Source organism: Rana temporaria, chromosome 3 (genome assembly GCF_905171775.1).
Source record: "Rana temporaria chromosome 3, aRanTem1.1, whole genome shotgun sequence".
NCBI classification, from domain to species: domain Eukaryota; kingdom Metazoa; phylum Chordata; class Amphibia; order Anura; family Ranidae; genus Rana; species Rana temporaria.
The window spans coordinates 126,160,716-126,176,482 of NC_053491.1; the positions used below are offsets into that span (position 1 = coordinate 126,160,716).

The 15,767-nt window shown below is 46.7% G+C and overlaps 1 long non-coding RNA gene across 1 annotated transcript; it reads right to left on the reverse strand.

Annotated features, from left to right (window-relative positions):
* Positions 1-1,693: 1,693 nt before the first annotated feature.
* LOC120931699 lies at positions 1,694-5,966 on the reverse strand. The gene is made up of 3 exons (XR_005747892.1): positions 5,719-5,966; positions 3,864-3,924; positions 1,694-1,884 (listed from the first exon to the last, which is right to left on the reverse strand). It is a non-coding gene; the product is annotated as an uncharacterized LOC120931699 (long non-coding RNA).
* Positions 5,967-15,767: the final 9,801 nt, after the last annotated feature.

Genomic DNA, 15,767 nt, shown 5'->3' on the forward strand with positions numbered 1-15,767 from the left:
GGCGTCTAGGCAGGGACGTACAGGTACGCCAATGTGCCTGTACGTGCCATTCTGCCGACGTATATGTACAGGCGGCGGTCCGGAACCGGTTAAGGCGTTTTTATTGAAGAGTTTTTGAGCATTTTGTTGCAAGTGTTACAAGGGTTTTTCTTGTTAAAGTTGTTTGAGAAAAAAAGGCATGGGGAATATAACAGACCATTTAGAGGAAGTTCAGATGTAACATCCATAATGGAAAGAACAGAACTATTACAAGCGTTTTTTTAGCTTCAGGGGTTTTTGTTTAGCCAATAGAAAGCACTAGGGTGAGGAGAGCTGAAGGAGATTTGGGGTGGGGAGATGTTCTTTGAGCAGAAAACAGACAACAAAACGCTCATACAAAGCTCATGTTGTACTTTTTCCCCAGTTCCCATTGAAGTCTATGGGACCCAATCTTCCCACTTTGCCGCAGTGGCTAGAGGGAGCTCTGCTGCCCTGAGGACAGGGTGTCCATAAAGAAATTTTGAGTCAGTGTGCTTCCACATGTGGTGCATGAACCTGATTCAAGTACCTGTTTAAAAAAAAGGTACAGGATATAGTCCCCGGCACCAACATTTGTCCTGCGGAGGCACTCTTTATGAATTCCCTTGATTGTTGTGTATAAATGTAGCAAAGGACAATATGTGAATAGCTTTAAAAAGATCCAAAAACACACTGAGACCTTATCTCAGCTATAGTCTCCTGCTCAGCTTCCCTGGACTTCCTCCTCGAGATTGAACACCCATAGTACCAACACAAGTCACATGACCTAGTCCCCTTTCTCAAGACCAGAGGTGTAGCACCTGCCCTCCTGTATGGGGTCCAGGCCCCAAAAGTTCAACAGGGGGGCCCTGAGCAGCAGGAGTGGGCACAGTTACTGGAGCCAATCCCCATGTGGCCCTCCCTGTGTTTACAAATGCTTCAGTTTATAAATGAACAGGGAGACTCTGTATAGAGAGCTTCCTGTTCATTCAGTCTGCAGCTAGTGTTGTAGAGAAAGGATTGAGGAATCTGTGCCCTTAATCTTTCTCTGTCTCAAAAGTTAGATTTTGGTCACCAACCCCCACAGGGCTGTTCAAAAAAAAAAAAAAAAGGTATTCTGGTTCCATGAATGAGTGGTTTGTTTATGCGGCTGAAGACGCTTGGTGATTGTCACCTAGGCTGTACGGGGCCCCATGACTTCTAACAGCAGCCATGCTCAAGACTACAAGTCCCATCATGCCTAGTGCCTGTGTACACGCATGCCCCAATCCTTCACAAAATGTGGTGTTGCATTTACTCCCAACAGAGCCAGCAACCCCTCACACCGGCATGTAGGCCTCCCCAGCAGCACATTCAACAGGGTTGCTCCAGACCAGTGGTTCTCAACCTTAGTCCTCAAATACCCCCAAACAAGCCATGTTTTCAGGTTTTCCTTTACTTTGAATAGCTGCTTTGAATCAATATCAATGACATGGTATTGACATGAGCTATTTTGTCTAAGGGAAGTTCCCAAAACATGCCCCGTTGGGGGTACTTGACTGAGGTTGAGAACCTCTGCTCCAGAAGAGCCTGCAAGCCAAGGAAGCCATCTTGAAACTGGGAACGGGAGCAGAAGTCAGGGAAACCGGGATGGAATGCTGGGGTAGGCAATCTTAAAAATTGAGGGAGCTACACACGGTATTAAAAATAGTTAAAGTTAAAAAATAAATCTATTAGCGTTTAATATCACTTTAAAAACAGCAGGTTTACAGTACAGGTAGAATTTCATTCAGCAACACTTGTTTGTAATTCTTCTCATCCGAAAAGCTTGAAGTGTTGTCCTTTGAAGAGCTTGAAATCCAGAGAGGACAGAGTTGTCTCCAGGTCCATCATGATCACTATGTACCCCTGGAGGAAGAGAGGAAACGGAGGTCAGGCTTTACCCATTCAACATTCTGCTGCACATGCTGTGCGTTGTGCAAGTATTCAAGTATTATCGGTAAAAAAACTAGCAAGTGTGGTTAGGCTCATTCACATGGTGGATCACTTTTCAGAGGTGTTTGACAGGTGGTGAGGAGGCGATATGTTGCATCCTTGCTGCTCGATTTAACCCTGTATGCGATTGGCTAAAGCTGCAATTACTCCCGCGCATGTCTGAACATTTATTCGTTCATGGCACAGGACTCGGAAGGAACGACACTCGTGGCCGTTCCTTCAGAGCGCATGCACCAGTGATGTCACTGGCTGCACGTAATCTAAATATCTCCTATACGGCAAACGTTTAGGAAATATTTACACCACCTATAGATAAGCCTTATTATAGGCTTACCTATAGGTAAATGTCAGCAGAGGAAGTTTGCTTCCTGTTTAAGCCAGGCTCCAGGCTGGAGAGGAGACAAGCTTGCTGCCAGTGCCTTTTCATTTTTAACCTCCAAGGGGAGTTTTTAAAAAATGGTCCAATTTTGGAATTTAAAGGGAGTACAGCTGAAACTGGTTTTCTAAGTTTTGCAAGGTGAAAGGGAAGGATTACCACCCCTGTAAGGTTTTTACTTCCATCCAGGGCCACATTTAAAATATTTGCCCTCAGTGATAGCAGTGTTAGGAAAAACTCTCCAACTGCAACACAGTCTACAATAAAAGCCGTAAAAATACGTTATTAAAGGGTAAGTTCCTCTTTATAGAAAATCTGTAAGGTGAACTTACACTGGACCCCATCCCCCCCCCCCCCCCCTGGTCCCGCTCTACCTGAGGCCAGGGATCACTCGCTAGGAGACATCGAGTTGCCCCTTTACCAGTCCAGGGGTTTAAAATCCCTGCGGCTTAATTACCTAAACGTACCTTGGTACCTATAGGAGGCATTCCTAATTTATTAATTTTTATTAAGACATATACCATCATACATTGTCACAACAATAGATTACATTGTCTACTTGTAACCTATGTTGACATGCACATATTATTTAGGTATATAAATACCTCTCGCTTATTTGTCTAAAATATAACCCCAGGGGGGGAAGAAAAAACAAAGAATTATAAGTAAAAAAAAACAAACAAACAAAAAAAAGAAAAAGAGTGGGGAGGAATGGGGAAGGGTATTCCACTACTTGCCCTACACAGGTCCATTTTATAATTCTTTATAATATACGAACGAATGCCTTAGTACTACAACAAGGACCTGACCAGCACTGATCGCTATAAAAATGCCAATGGTCCCAAAAATGTGTCAAAAGTGTCCGAAGTGTCCGCCATAATGTCGCAATACCGAAAAAAAAAAAAAATCGCTGATCGCCGCCATTACTAGTAAAAAATATATATTAATAAAAATGACATAAAAATACCCCCTATTTTGTAAACGCTATAACTTTTGCGCAAACCAATCAATAAACGCTTATTGCGATTTTTTTTTACGAAAAATATGTAGAATATGTATCGGCCTAAACTGAGGAAAAAAAATGTTTTTTATATATATTTTTGGGGGATATTTATTACAGCAAAAAGTAAAAAATATTCATTTTTTTCAAAATTGTCGCTCTATTTTTGTTTATAGCACAAAAAATTAAAAACGCAGAGGTGATCAAATACCACCAAAAGAAAGCTCTATTTGTGGGAAAAAAAGGACGCCAATTTTGTTTGGGAGCCACGTCGCACGACCGCGCAATTGTCTGTTAAAGCGACGCAGTCCCGAATCGCAAAAAGTACTCTGGTCTTTGGGCAGCAATATGGTCCGGGGGGTAAGTGGTTAAATATCGAAAAACCTTTGGCAAGATTGTTGTTACCATGTACATGTCTCCAAGATTTGTAATAGAGAACTGGCATACATGAGGCATGTAGGTAACGATCTTAAAGCATTCAGAAGGATGAAAAATAAAAATTAGGGGGCAACTCACCATTGAGGAATGGAAGCAGAACATAAAGGGCAAAGTTCAGTGTTTTCTGCATGGCAGCCACCTACAGACAAAAGGGGGAAAATGCTAAGTAATTCTACAATGCACAACAGGGTCACAAATATGTAAAATTTGCATTATCTGCATTGTTCCCATTTATACCGACTCTTTATAGAAAAAAAATTACGTGGCTATTCATCTATCACAACTTGTAAATCCATTCTGTGCGAATGGAGCAAAATCTAATATTTTCAGGCTAATGGAAGAAAATACCACATTATAGCCACTAGATGGAGCCAATATGCTGCCCATGCGATTTGAACAACCTACCTTTGCCTATATTATATTTGTTTGAATTTTGTTTTTCATTTTTTTTATTGTATTCATTTATTACACTGTTTACAGTGTAATAAATGGTCTTATAGACCCTACATCTCTCCATAAAGACGACCGATCGCATACTATTCCTATACAAGGGATGGGGATAAAACTGATCAAAATGTTTCTTTTAAAAAGGGAAAGTGTAAAAATAAAAACGTAAATAGGGGTGCGGGGTGTAGCAAGATGGTGGCGACGAAACGTACAAATTCTGACGGGTTGCCAAATCTGATGAAACACCGGCCAAATACGTTGCTTTAGGAAGACATCAAGGTAGGCGTGACAGGGAACAGGCCAATCATGCGGCTCCTTTAGCTGTCTGTATGACGTATGGACTGGGCAGAGGAAGGGTTAAATGAAAGTCCTTCTTGGTGATGGCGGCTCATATAGATTATTGGAGGGGAATTTCTGTCAGCTGTTGTTTTTACATTTAAAGCGACATTAAACCTTAAATTTTTTTTTTATTATTAAAATAATAATCATCTTATAATTACCTGCTTTGTGTAATGGTTTTGCACCGATCCTCCATTTCTAAATCCCCTGTCAACACTCCAGGCTCCTCCTCTTTGGCGAGTGCCCCCATGGAAAACCACATTTCATGGGGTCACCTGTGCGTGCTCACTCCCGAGCCACCCAATCTGTGTCTATTGACTACTCCCTCCTCATAGCATTTGATTGACAGCAGCAGGAGCCAATGGCTGCCGCTGATATCAATCTGACCAATGCGGAGGGGGACATTGCCGAGAGTGCGTAGGGGGCTGGGTCAATCCCCAAGTGGATGCTGAGAGGCTGAGCCAGCTGCCAAAAAAAACTTTAGCTATACGTTTCCTTTAAATCAGATGTTTTCATCGGAGTTCCCCCTTAAATTGAGTGTCCCCATCAGAGTTCTCCCTTAAATCGGGGGTCCCAATCGGAGTGCCCCCTTAAATCGGGAGTCCCTATCAGAGTTCTCCCTTACATCCGGTGTCCCCATTGGAATGTCACACACTCATTACCGGGAATTCTCCTCCTCCAACACGGCACAGACACCGCCCACACACAACACGTCCGTCCTCTCTCGGCTCTCTCCTCCTTTCAGATGAGTTATGTGACGTCACAGTGGAAGGAAAATAGACCCTACGGTGTTGACATTTGGTTGCTAGGTAACCGACACGCTCTGACTGAGGTGCCGCGCGGCGCTGAGTGCCCTGTGATTGGCCGGTACAGCCGGCTTCTGTAGGCTGTCAGATAATAATGGGCGGGACTTGAAATTGGACAGCTGGGCTGCTCTTTGAGCCCGCACCGCCCATTCAATGTACTGCATGGCAGGGGCAGAGACTGGAGGTCAGTAGAGAGCGACGGGGAGGAGCTATAGAGGAGATCCCACCCCCTCTCACTACAACATACACCTAGCGTCTGTAACCATTACAACATCTTGGTTTCAGTAAATGCCCGCCCCCTATCTCTCTGAATCCCCTAGTTACAATCTCCGCCCTCTTACCGGCCAAAGGCGTTGCTTCAGAAGACATCCAGGTGGGCGTGACGGAGAACCAGCGAATTGTGCGGCTCCTCTAGCGGGCTAATCGCTGACTGCGCCTCCCTCAGAGTGACGCAAATTTAACGGCCTCCCGCCGCGCGCTCACGCCTGATCGGTGCAGGCCCCGCCCCTTAATTTCTGATGTCTATGAGCTCGCGTCCCCGCCTCTCGACAGTAGGTGTGGCCTATGTGCTGCCGGCCCGTGGCTCCTCCCCACATTCTCTGTCTGGCACGATCGTGACTGAGACTACCACGGCTGGCTGGGGGGCAGTGCAGAGGGGGGCCCCTGAATTATACTGTGACCCCCTCCTCAACAGAGGCCAATCAGCGGGTTCCAGCCAATGGATGACGGCCGGCACCCACTGATTGGTGAGGAGACACACTGGACGGAGCTCTATCTATATAAATAAAAGGGAATAAAATCCAGCACATCCCTCAGTGAAAGCAATAAATACTGGTCAGGCACACATTTAACCCTTTAATCGCCCTAGATCTTTAACCCCTTCCCAGCCAGTGTCATTAGTACAGTGCATATTATTACTGATCACTGTATTAGTGACTCTGGTTCACAAAGTGTCAGTTAGTGTCCGATTGTTTGCTGCAATATTGCAGTCCCATTGTAGCTTGCTGATTGCCACCATTACTAGTATAAAAATACTACATTTTCAAGCAAACCAATCAATAAATGCTTATTGGGATTTTATTTTTTTTAACAAAAACCATGTAGCAGAATACATATTAGTCTAAATTTATGAAGAAATTCGATTTTTTTTTTAAAAACATTTTTTTATTGTATATGTTTCATAGCAGAAAATAAAAAATAATGTGGTTTTCTTTCAAAATTTTAATTTTTTTAGTTTATAGCACAACAAATAAAATAACGCAGAAGAAGATCAAATGCCACCAAAAGACAGTTCTCTTTGTGGGGAAAAAATGACATACAGTTTATTTATGTGTAGTGTCGCATGACAGCGCAATTGTCAGTTAAACTCTAAATACCACAGCCATTTCATCTGAGGGAAATCCTGAAAACATGACCTGTTGGGGCGCCTTGAGGACTGGAGTTGAGAAACACTGAGTTAAAGTAACGCAGTGCTGTATTGCCGAAATGGCCTGGTCATGAAGGGGGGTACATCGTCCGGTGGGTAATTGCAGTGTCTGTGCTGGGATATGCAGGGGAGACCTGGACTTCTCTTTTAACATCTTTGCCAGAAGCACTGGCACTGTTAGAGGCTAATCTCATCAGATTTGGCATGAGATTCGGTAATGTCACTACTATGCTGCACATGGTTTTCCTTGCCGGAGAGGAATCTACTGAGGACCTGCAGTGTAATGCCCCGTGCACACGATCGGATTTTCCATCAGGAAAACCTTGGATGTTTTTTCCGACAGAGTTCCGCTCAAGCTTGGCTTGCATACACACGGTCACACAAAAGCTCTCTGAACTTTCGACCGTCAAGAATGCGGTGACGTACAACACTACGCCGAGCCGAGAAAATGAAGTTCAATGCTTCAGAGCATGCGTCAAATTGTTTTTGAGAATGCGTCGGAATTTTGCGCGTCGGAATTGCTACAGACGATCGGAATTTCCCTCCTCAACCCCCCCCCCTCTTAATTACCTGAGCCCTCATTCAATTGAGCGCTGTACATGTCTACAGCTGTTCTCCCCTCTCATTTAGGGGTCCCACTGGCTTTGCTGAGGTATCCGGAGCCATTGGCTGTCAATCAAAGTCAGGGGTGGGGCTGAGTCCGTCTGTCTGTATCAATGGAAGCAGCACTGGGGTTCAGGAGCAGGCATACACTGGACAGAGAAGAGGGGTCAGGAGCACTGGCAGGGCCCCGAGAAGAGGAGGTGCATGGCCGCTTCTTTTTTTTTTTTTTACCTTTACAAAAAAAAGTGCTTAATGTCCTATAAATAAAGTACAAAAAATAAAGTCTGTGTCTTTTATTGTTTAATTTCTTCCAAATGATAAACATTGTGCAAATATACCATTAATAGTGCCAAAGATTTAGTGCAGAGATTGTGACGGCGGCATTCTTTGTACATGATTATGTTTGTGTTACTTTGAGCTTGGAATTCAAAAATCACGTCACATGCTACAAAAACGCCCGCCAATGTGTGTGGAAGACGCATATCAGCAGAATAAAGCAGTGTGGTAGAGAAAGGAAGGCGAGTATACATTAGATAATACGGTATATATAGTTACATTGGTCCAAGCTGAACCAATGTAACTATGTATAACATGCCTATGCACGAAGCTCCGCCTCTTTCCCCAATTTTCTCTTGTTGCACGATCGGCATTGCTTTGGGTGCACAGCACATCCTTCACCACTTTAAAGGGTCACTAAAGGAATTTTTTTTTTTAGCTAAATAGCTTCCTTTACCTTGCTGCAGTCCTGGTTTCATGTTCTCATTGTTCGTTTTTGCTTTCATGTTGCTGTAAATCCTCTCTGTTCTGGACACTTCCTGGTTGCCTGTTTCCTGATAACCACAGTACTGGGAGATTTCTCACGGTGGTCACTAATCAAGGAGCTGTGTGTAAAACGAAACTGGATTGGTGCTGAGGAGTTTTAGACAAAGTATCACTGCTCTCTATTGGCTGACTGCCCTCTAGTGGCTCTCTGTACATCAGAGAACCAGCAAACAACAGCAAAAACGAAACTACACTGCAGGCACATTATATGATTGTTTTTTATCTATTTTTAAAAGGAATCGTTTAACTATTATGTCTCTATGTCCTGTAAACAGTCATTTCAGCTAAAACATTTTTTTCCTTTAGTGACCCTTTAACTCCTGGAGCTACCATTTCATTTTCAGGACTGTGCTTCATATGCTGTGCACCCAGATGGAAAAGACTGGTGGGGGGGGTAAAACTGACACTTTTACAGTAAAGCCGGGAGCTAGCTGCTCAAAACAGTCTTCTGACGGCAATGCCAAACATAGCATGTATCCCCTTCAATAAAAATCCTTCCTGATCACAAAAGCTCATGCAAATTCCCTCTTTAAAGTGACTGTAAAGGCTGCATACTATGCATGAAGGTAACAAAGCTTCTGTGTGCAGCTTCCCCCCACAGCCCTCCTAATACTTACCCGAGACCCTCCTGATCCAGCAATGTGCACAGGAGCCTCAGCTGTCCCTGGTTTCTCTCTTTCTCCTCATTGGCTGAGAATCACAGCCAGTGAGCTAATGAAGAGAGAGCAGGGACGGCAGTGTCTTATGGACATGCTATTGGGGGCACTGGTCTGGGGTATTGAAACCTGCAGCAGTTCAGAGAGCAGTGTGAACTGCCTGTGGGAGAGATGCGATGCAAGAACCGGCGCTGAAATTTCACTGGTACCCACATTGCTACAGTGTGAACCTAGGCTGAGAGAGCTTACAATCTAAGGCTGGGTCCACACTATGTGCGGCCGCAGGGCACAGCAGGGGGTCTGGTACATCCCCCTTCACCGTTTCAGGTCAGAATTTTTGGCTGAATTAGAACCTGAAACGGAGCCAAAGACGCACAGGACTCTTCTGCAGTCTGCTCTGCGGCCACCCCAGAGATGTGTGAACCGGCTCCCTTGAGAGCCAATCACAGCCTCCTGTCATGCGAATTGAATGCGTTGAAACTCACATCCAATTCACAATAGTGTGAGCCCAGCCTAAAGCCCTGTCTCACATATATACATGTCTCCTAGGGTAGAGCCCCGCCTGCCCACACACACAGTGAAGGTGTAGAGCCAGGAGCTGCTGTGCAGGTGAAGGATTTTGGGGCCATCACACTACTCAGGAGTGAAAAGAGGACAGACATCATTACAGGGGGGTGGTGGGGGGCCAGTGGTGTTGGGGTGTCATTGGAGCACTGGATTAGCGCTCCCATGTACCAAAACTGGCAGCAATAAGGGACCAATGGAGGACTTCACAGGGGAAGGAAAATAGACTGTCAGCACACGTTAGAAGGTGTGGGAGGGAGGGGGTAAAAAATGTAATTTTATCACTTAGTGGGGGCTTTAAAGAGGAAGTAAACCCTGATGGGTGTTACTTCCCTTTTTTGTCCCCTGCAAAGTAAAAGCATAATGTGCTAGTATGCATCATATACTAGCACATTATGTGACACTTTCCTGCAAACAAAGCCTGCACTGTCCCTGCTGGAGGCCGCATCCATCCTTGCCCCTCTTCCTTCTGGGCCCGTGGATTCCGGCTATGTGACTGGCCGGAGTCACGTGATGTCACTCCCACGGCACTCACTAGTGAAGAAACGGCTCGGAGGGCAGTTTTTTCACAGCGCATGCGCCAATGACATCATCAGTGCAGTAAAAAGTAAACATCTCCTATACGGTGCATGTTTAGGAGATATATAATGTATGTTTTCTACCCATCATTATTAATAGAGAATACAGATAACGATCGGGTCCCTTTCATTGTAAATATACAAATGGAAATAATCCGATTGGGAGAATTTATCTCTCTCCAATGTTGGTGACAAATGGCTTTTTTTTTCTTACACTGGTGACAGAACAGGAGGATGGAGGTCTGTCTGTGATGAAGGAAATGTCCTTACCTAAAAGTTCCCGCCCCCCACCACAGCCGGCGTCTGTAACCATGACAACGGCTAGTGGTGTGACTCTGCTAGGCCTCATCAGCCATGTTTACGGACATACAGTGTATTTCTATTATTATTATAAAGATAGAATGGAATAAATAGATGCCAATTGCCTCTCCTGCTTCTACAGCCTCTCTTCAGCCCCGCACACAGAGTTCTGACAAACGTCCTGTGTGTGAGATGCTCAGCAGATCCGGTGTCTGTAACCATGACAACAGCTTGGGGGCATCTCTGCCCTGACTCCACCCCTCTTCTCTCTCCACCCTTTTGTGGTGTCCTGACAAAATGACCAACCTGGCAGAATGTGCAACCCGTGTCACTTCCTGTGACGTGGAATCAGCTGTAGCTCCAAACCACGTGCACTGCGCAGGCGCAATGCGTCATACATCCAATCAGTGGCTGATGTCGGTGCACAGAGGAATTTCCCTGACAAAATGCTTGACCGACTACTGCGCATGCGCGTGGCGGAAATCAACTAACACTTACAACATTTACGTGGATAAGCCCATCTTGGTACACCTTACACTCAACCCCGTCACACCTACAGTAAGCAGCCGGGCAGCGGACATCTTGCTACACCGAACACCATTATGAATTGGGAAACTAATTACATTGCTCTTGCTACTATATTTATGTAGATAAGCTCACTCGATTGCTCAAATTAGTTTGCAAATTGAAAACGGGGTTTGGTGTAGCAAGATGTCCACTGCCCCGTCTGCTTACTGTAGGTGTGACAGGGGTTGAGTGTAAGGTGTACCAAGATGGGCTTATCCACGTAAATTTTGTAAGTGTTAGTTGATTTTTGCTGTGCGCATGTGCAGTAGTCAGTGGAGCATTTTGTCAGGCAAATTCCTCTGTGCACCGACGTCAGCCACTGAAGGGATGTATGACGCATTGCGCCTGCGCAGCGCACGTGGTTTGGAGCTACAGCTGATTCTGGGTCACAGGAAGTGACTCGGGTTGCACATTCTGCCAGGTTGGTAATTTTGTCACAACACCAGCGTAGAATTAAAATCGGCCTCCGCAGCGTCAGGAGTGGAGAAGTGTTGTGGGTGGGAGGTGCAATTAAAATCTGGGATAAGGGGGGGGGGGCACATCCGTCCTAGATCCGCCCATGGTTTCCTCCCATTCTTTAGTAAAAATGTCCTACTGGGCTTCAGTAAATCCCCGCCCCCTATCTCTCTAAATCCCCTAGTTACAATCTCCGCCCTCTTTTCGGTGTTTCGTCAGATTAGGCGACCCGTCAGAATTTGTAACGGAAGTGACGTTTCGTCGCCGCCATCTTGCTACACCCCGCACTCCTCCACAGTAAGGATACAATGAGAAGGAGGCAAGCGGACATCGTGTTACACCCACCAGAGTTTTGCATTTCACTTAATTTTTAACAGTAAACGGAGCTTATATAGTCAAATTGAGTATTTTGAAATACATCTGACTGTTTTCATGTAGATTTTTTAAAGCAGCGGTGTTCTGAGAGATCCGTAAACCTGTGAGATCTGCAGGCTCGTTTTTAAAATGCAACATCTAAACAGTCATACGGATTTCAAATAGTTGCAAAACTCTGGTGGGTGTAACAAGATGTCCGCTTGCCACCTTCTCACTGTATACTTACTGTGTAGGAGTGCGGGGTGTAGCAAGATGGTGGCGACCAAACGTACAAATTCTGACGGGTTGCCAAATCTGATGAAACACCGGCCAAATATGTTGCTTTAGGAAGACATCAAGGTAGGCGTGACAGAGAACAGGCCAATCATGCGGCTCCTTTAGCTGTCTGTATGACGTATGGACTGGGCAGAGGAAAGGTTAAATGAAAGTCCTTCTTGGTGATGGCGGCTCATATAGATTATTGGAGGGGAATTTCTGTCAGCTGTTGTTTTTACATTTAAAGCGACATTAAACCTTCAATTTTTTTTTTATTATTCAAATAATAATCATCTTATAATTACCTGCTTTTTGTAATGGTTTTGCACACAAGAACCCTGATCCTCCATTTCTGAATCCCCTGTCAACACTCCAGGCCCCTCCTCTTTGGTGAGTACCCCCATGGAAAAACACATTTCATGGGGGCACCTGTGCGTGCTCACTCCCGAGCCACCCAATATGTGTCTTTTGACTACTCCCTCCTCATAGCATTTGATTGACAGCAGCAGGAGCCAATGGCTGTCGCTAATATCAATCTGACCAATGCGGAGGGAGACATTGCGAGAGTGCGTAGGGGGCTGGGTCAATCCCCAAGTGGATGCTGAGAGGCTGAGCCAGCTGCCAAAAAAAACTTTAGCTATACTTCTCCTTTAAATCAAATGTTTTCATCGGAGTTCCCCCTTAAATTGAGTGTCCCCATCAGAGTTCCCCCTTAAATCGGGGGTCCCAATCGGAGTGCCCCCTTAAATCGGGAGTCCCTATCAGAGTTCTCCCTTACATCCGGTGTAGCAGTAAGATCGGCATCCCAAGAAAATTGGCATCCCTTGTAGCAACTGAGCATTGGAATGTCACACAATCATTACCGGGAATTCTCCTCCTCCAACACGGCACAGACACCGCCCACACACAACACGTCCGTCCTCTCTCCTCCTTTCAGATGAGTTATGTGACGTCACAGTGGAAGGAAAATAGACCCTACGGTGTTGACATTTGGTTGCTAGGTAACCGACACGCTCTGACTGAGGTGCCGCGCGGCGCTGAGTGCCCTGTGATTGGCCGGTACAGCCGGTGATCTGACATGCTGGTTCCAGCTATCGTGGAAGTTCCAGCGCATGCGCGAACTGATGCGCTGAGATGGTTCCAGCCATCGGGAAAGTTCCTTCAAGCACTGCGCAGGTGCAAACTTGCTGACGGAAATCCCCGAACGGCGGCCGGCATCCAGGGCGACGTGGATAGTGAGGTAAGTGGCCAGTCGGCCTCACGTCCTCGCTGCGCTCGGACGGCTCGCTTCGCTCGCTCGGCCTCCTGGCCCTTTTTTTAACATCCTCCAATCCACGGGGATGTTAAAGAATGAGCCTGGATGCCGGGCGAGGTTCGGGGATTTCCGTCGGGAAGTTTGCGCCTGCGCAGTCAGTGGAGGAACTTCCCCCATAGGGGAACATTCAGGACAAGTCACCGGCTTCTGTAGGCTGTCAGATAATAATGGGCGGGACTTGAAATTGGACAGCTGGGCTGCTCTTTGAGCCCGCACCGCCCATTCAATGTACTGCATGGAAGGGGCGGATACTGGAGGTCAGTAGAGAGCGACGGGGAGGAGCTATAGAGGAGATCCCACCCCCTCTCACTACAACATACACCTAGCGTCTGTAACCATTACAACATCTTGGTTTCAGTAAATGCCCGCCCCCTATCTCTCTGAATCCCCTAGTTACAATCTCCGCCCTCTTACCGGCCAAAGGCGTTGCTTCAGAAGACATCCAGGTGGGCGTGACGGAGAACTGGCGAATTGTGCGGCTCCTCTAGCGGGCTAATCGCTGACTGCGCCTCCCTCAGAGTGACGCACAAAGGTAACGGCCTCCAGCCACGTGCTCACGCCTGATCGGTGCAGGCTCCGCCCCTTCATTTCTGATGTCTATGAGCTTGTGTCCCCGCCTCTCGACAGTAGGCGTGGCCTATGCCGTGACTGAGACTACCACGGCTGGCTGGGGCAGTGCAGATCTGAGGAGGGAACGCTTACTATGCTGGTCTGAGGTGGGGAGGGCCTCACCTTGTACATATAAAATAAATGACCCCCTCAACAGTATATGGGACTTTGCACAGCAGGCCTGAGTTGGAAGGGCCCATCACTGTGTGGGAGGGGCCCCTTACCCTGTAGAATTAAAGTGCATTGGCCCCTGACAAATTTGCTTGGAATCTAGGAGCCAGCTAAAAAAGTTAGGAGCCAGAAAACGCGTGCCGAGCTTGCGCGCAGAAGCGAACGCATATGTGAGCAGCGCCCGCATATGTAAACGGTATACAAACCACACGTGAGGTATCGCCACAATTGGTAGAGCGAGAGCAATAATTCTAGCCCTAGACCTCCTCTAACTCAAAACATGCAACCTGTAGAATTTTTTAAATGTCGCCTATGGAGATTTTAAAGGGTAAAAGTTTGTCGCCGGGTAGAACTCTTAATTGTCAGAGGATGGTTAACAGTGAGTATGCATGCTGTGCCAGGGCAGAAGACATTGCAGTACAAGAAAAAGGACCTTTGAGACTGTAGTATATATAAATGCATTTTAATTTTGACAGAGGAGGATTGTAGAAGGCACCCTTGGAATTAATACTGTTCAAAGACTTATTATATATTTTACATTAAATGTCTAATTCTGGTACTGGGGTGGTGATATTTTTATGCATGCACTGCTAAATAGGGTTGCTGAGTTCCGAATGCCTTTGCATTAACACTTGGCACTACCGTTTTGTTTCTAAATAAAAAAACAAAAAAAAACATTTTTTCTTAATTGTACATTCCATCCCATAGGACCGGCGCTCCGCGGATCAGGCCGAAGCCGCGGCCTTCGCCTAAAACATCCTGCCCGCAGCTCGCCGCGATCCTGGGAAAAGGCCGCGAGCGGCATCCGGCCTGATGCCGCTCGCGGCCTTTTGCCAGGATCGCTGCGGGCAGGATGTTTTTAGGCGAGGCCGGGGCTTCGGCCTGGTCCGCGGAGCGCCGGTCCTAAGTTTTTAGGCGAGGCCGCGGCTTCGGCCTAGTCTGTCGTGATCCTGGGGAAAAGGCGCTCTGCGGACTAGGCTGAAGCCGCGACCTCGCCTAACTAATCCTGCTTGCAGCGATACTGGGAAAATGCCGCGAGCAGGCCTTTTCCCAGGATCGCAGCGAGCTGCGGGCAGGATGTTGTAGGCGAGGCCGCGGCTTCGGCCTAGTCCTCGGAGCGCCGGTCCTATGGAACAAAAACACTTTTTTTTTTTGCCCACCTTCCAAGCCAAGACCCCACTCGCCAGGACGCTATTTCTAGTTGCCATGGCGACCTGGATTTGTCGAGCCCTAACTTAATGTACTCTGAAAGTAAAGGGGGCCCCAGTCTGCAGGCCTGAGGTGGAAGGGCCCTTACCCTATAGGACTAAAGAGGAGGGGCAACTGACAATGTATGGTAAATTGGAAGCCTGGGATGGAGGGACCCCTTACCTTGTAGTGGTAAGGGCCCATGACAGTGTACAGCAAAGAGAGCCATCACCCTGTATATCCGAGGGGGTAAGGGGCCCCTCACTCTGCAGGGCTGGGGGGAGGGGGGCCCCTGAATTATACTGTGACCCCCTTCTCAACAGAGGCCAATCAGCGGGTTCCAGCCAATGGATGACAGCCGGTGACTTGTCCTCAATGTTCCGCTATGGGGGAAGTTCCTTCACTGACTGCGCAGGCGCAAACTTCCCAACGGAAATCTCCGAACTTCGCCCGGCATTCAGGCTCATTCTTTAACATCCCCGTGGATTGGAGGATGTTAAAAAAA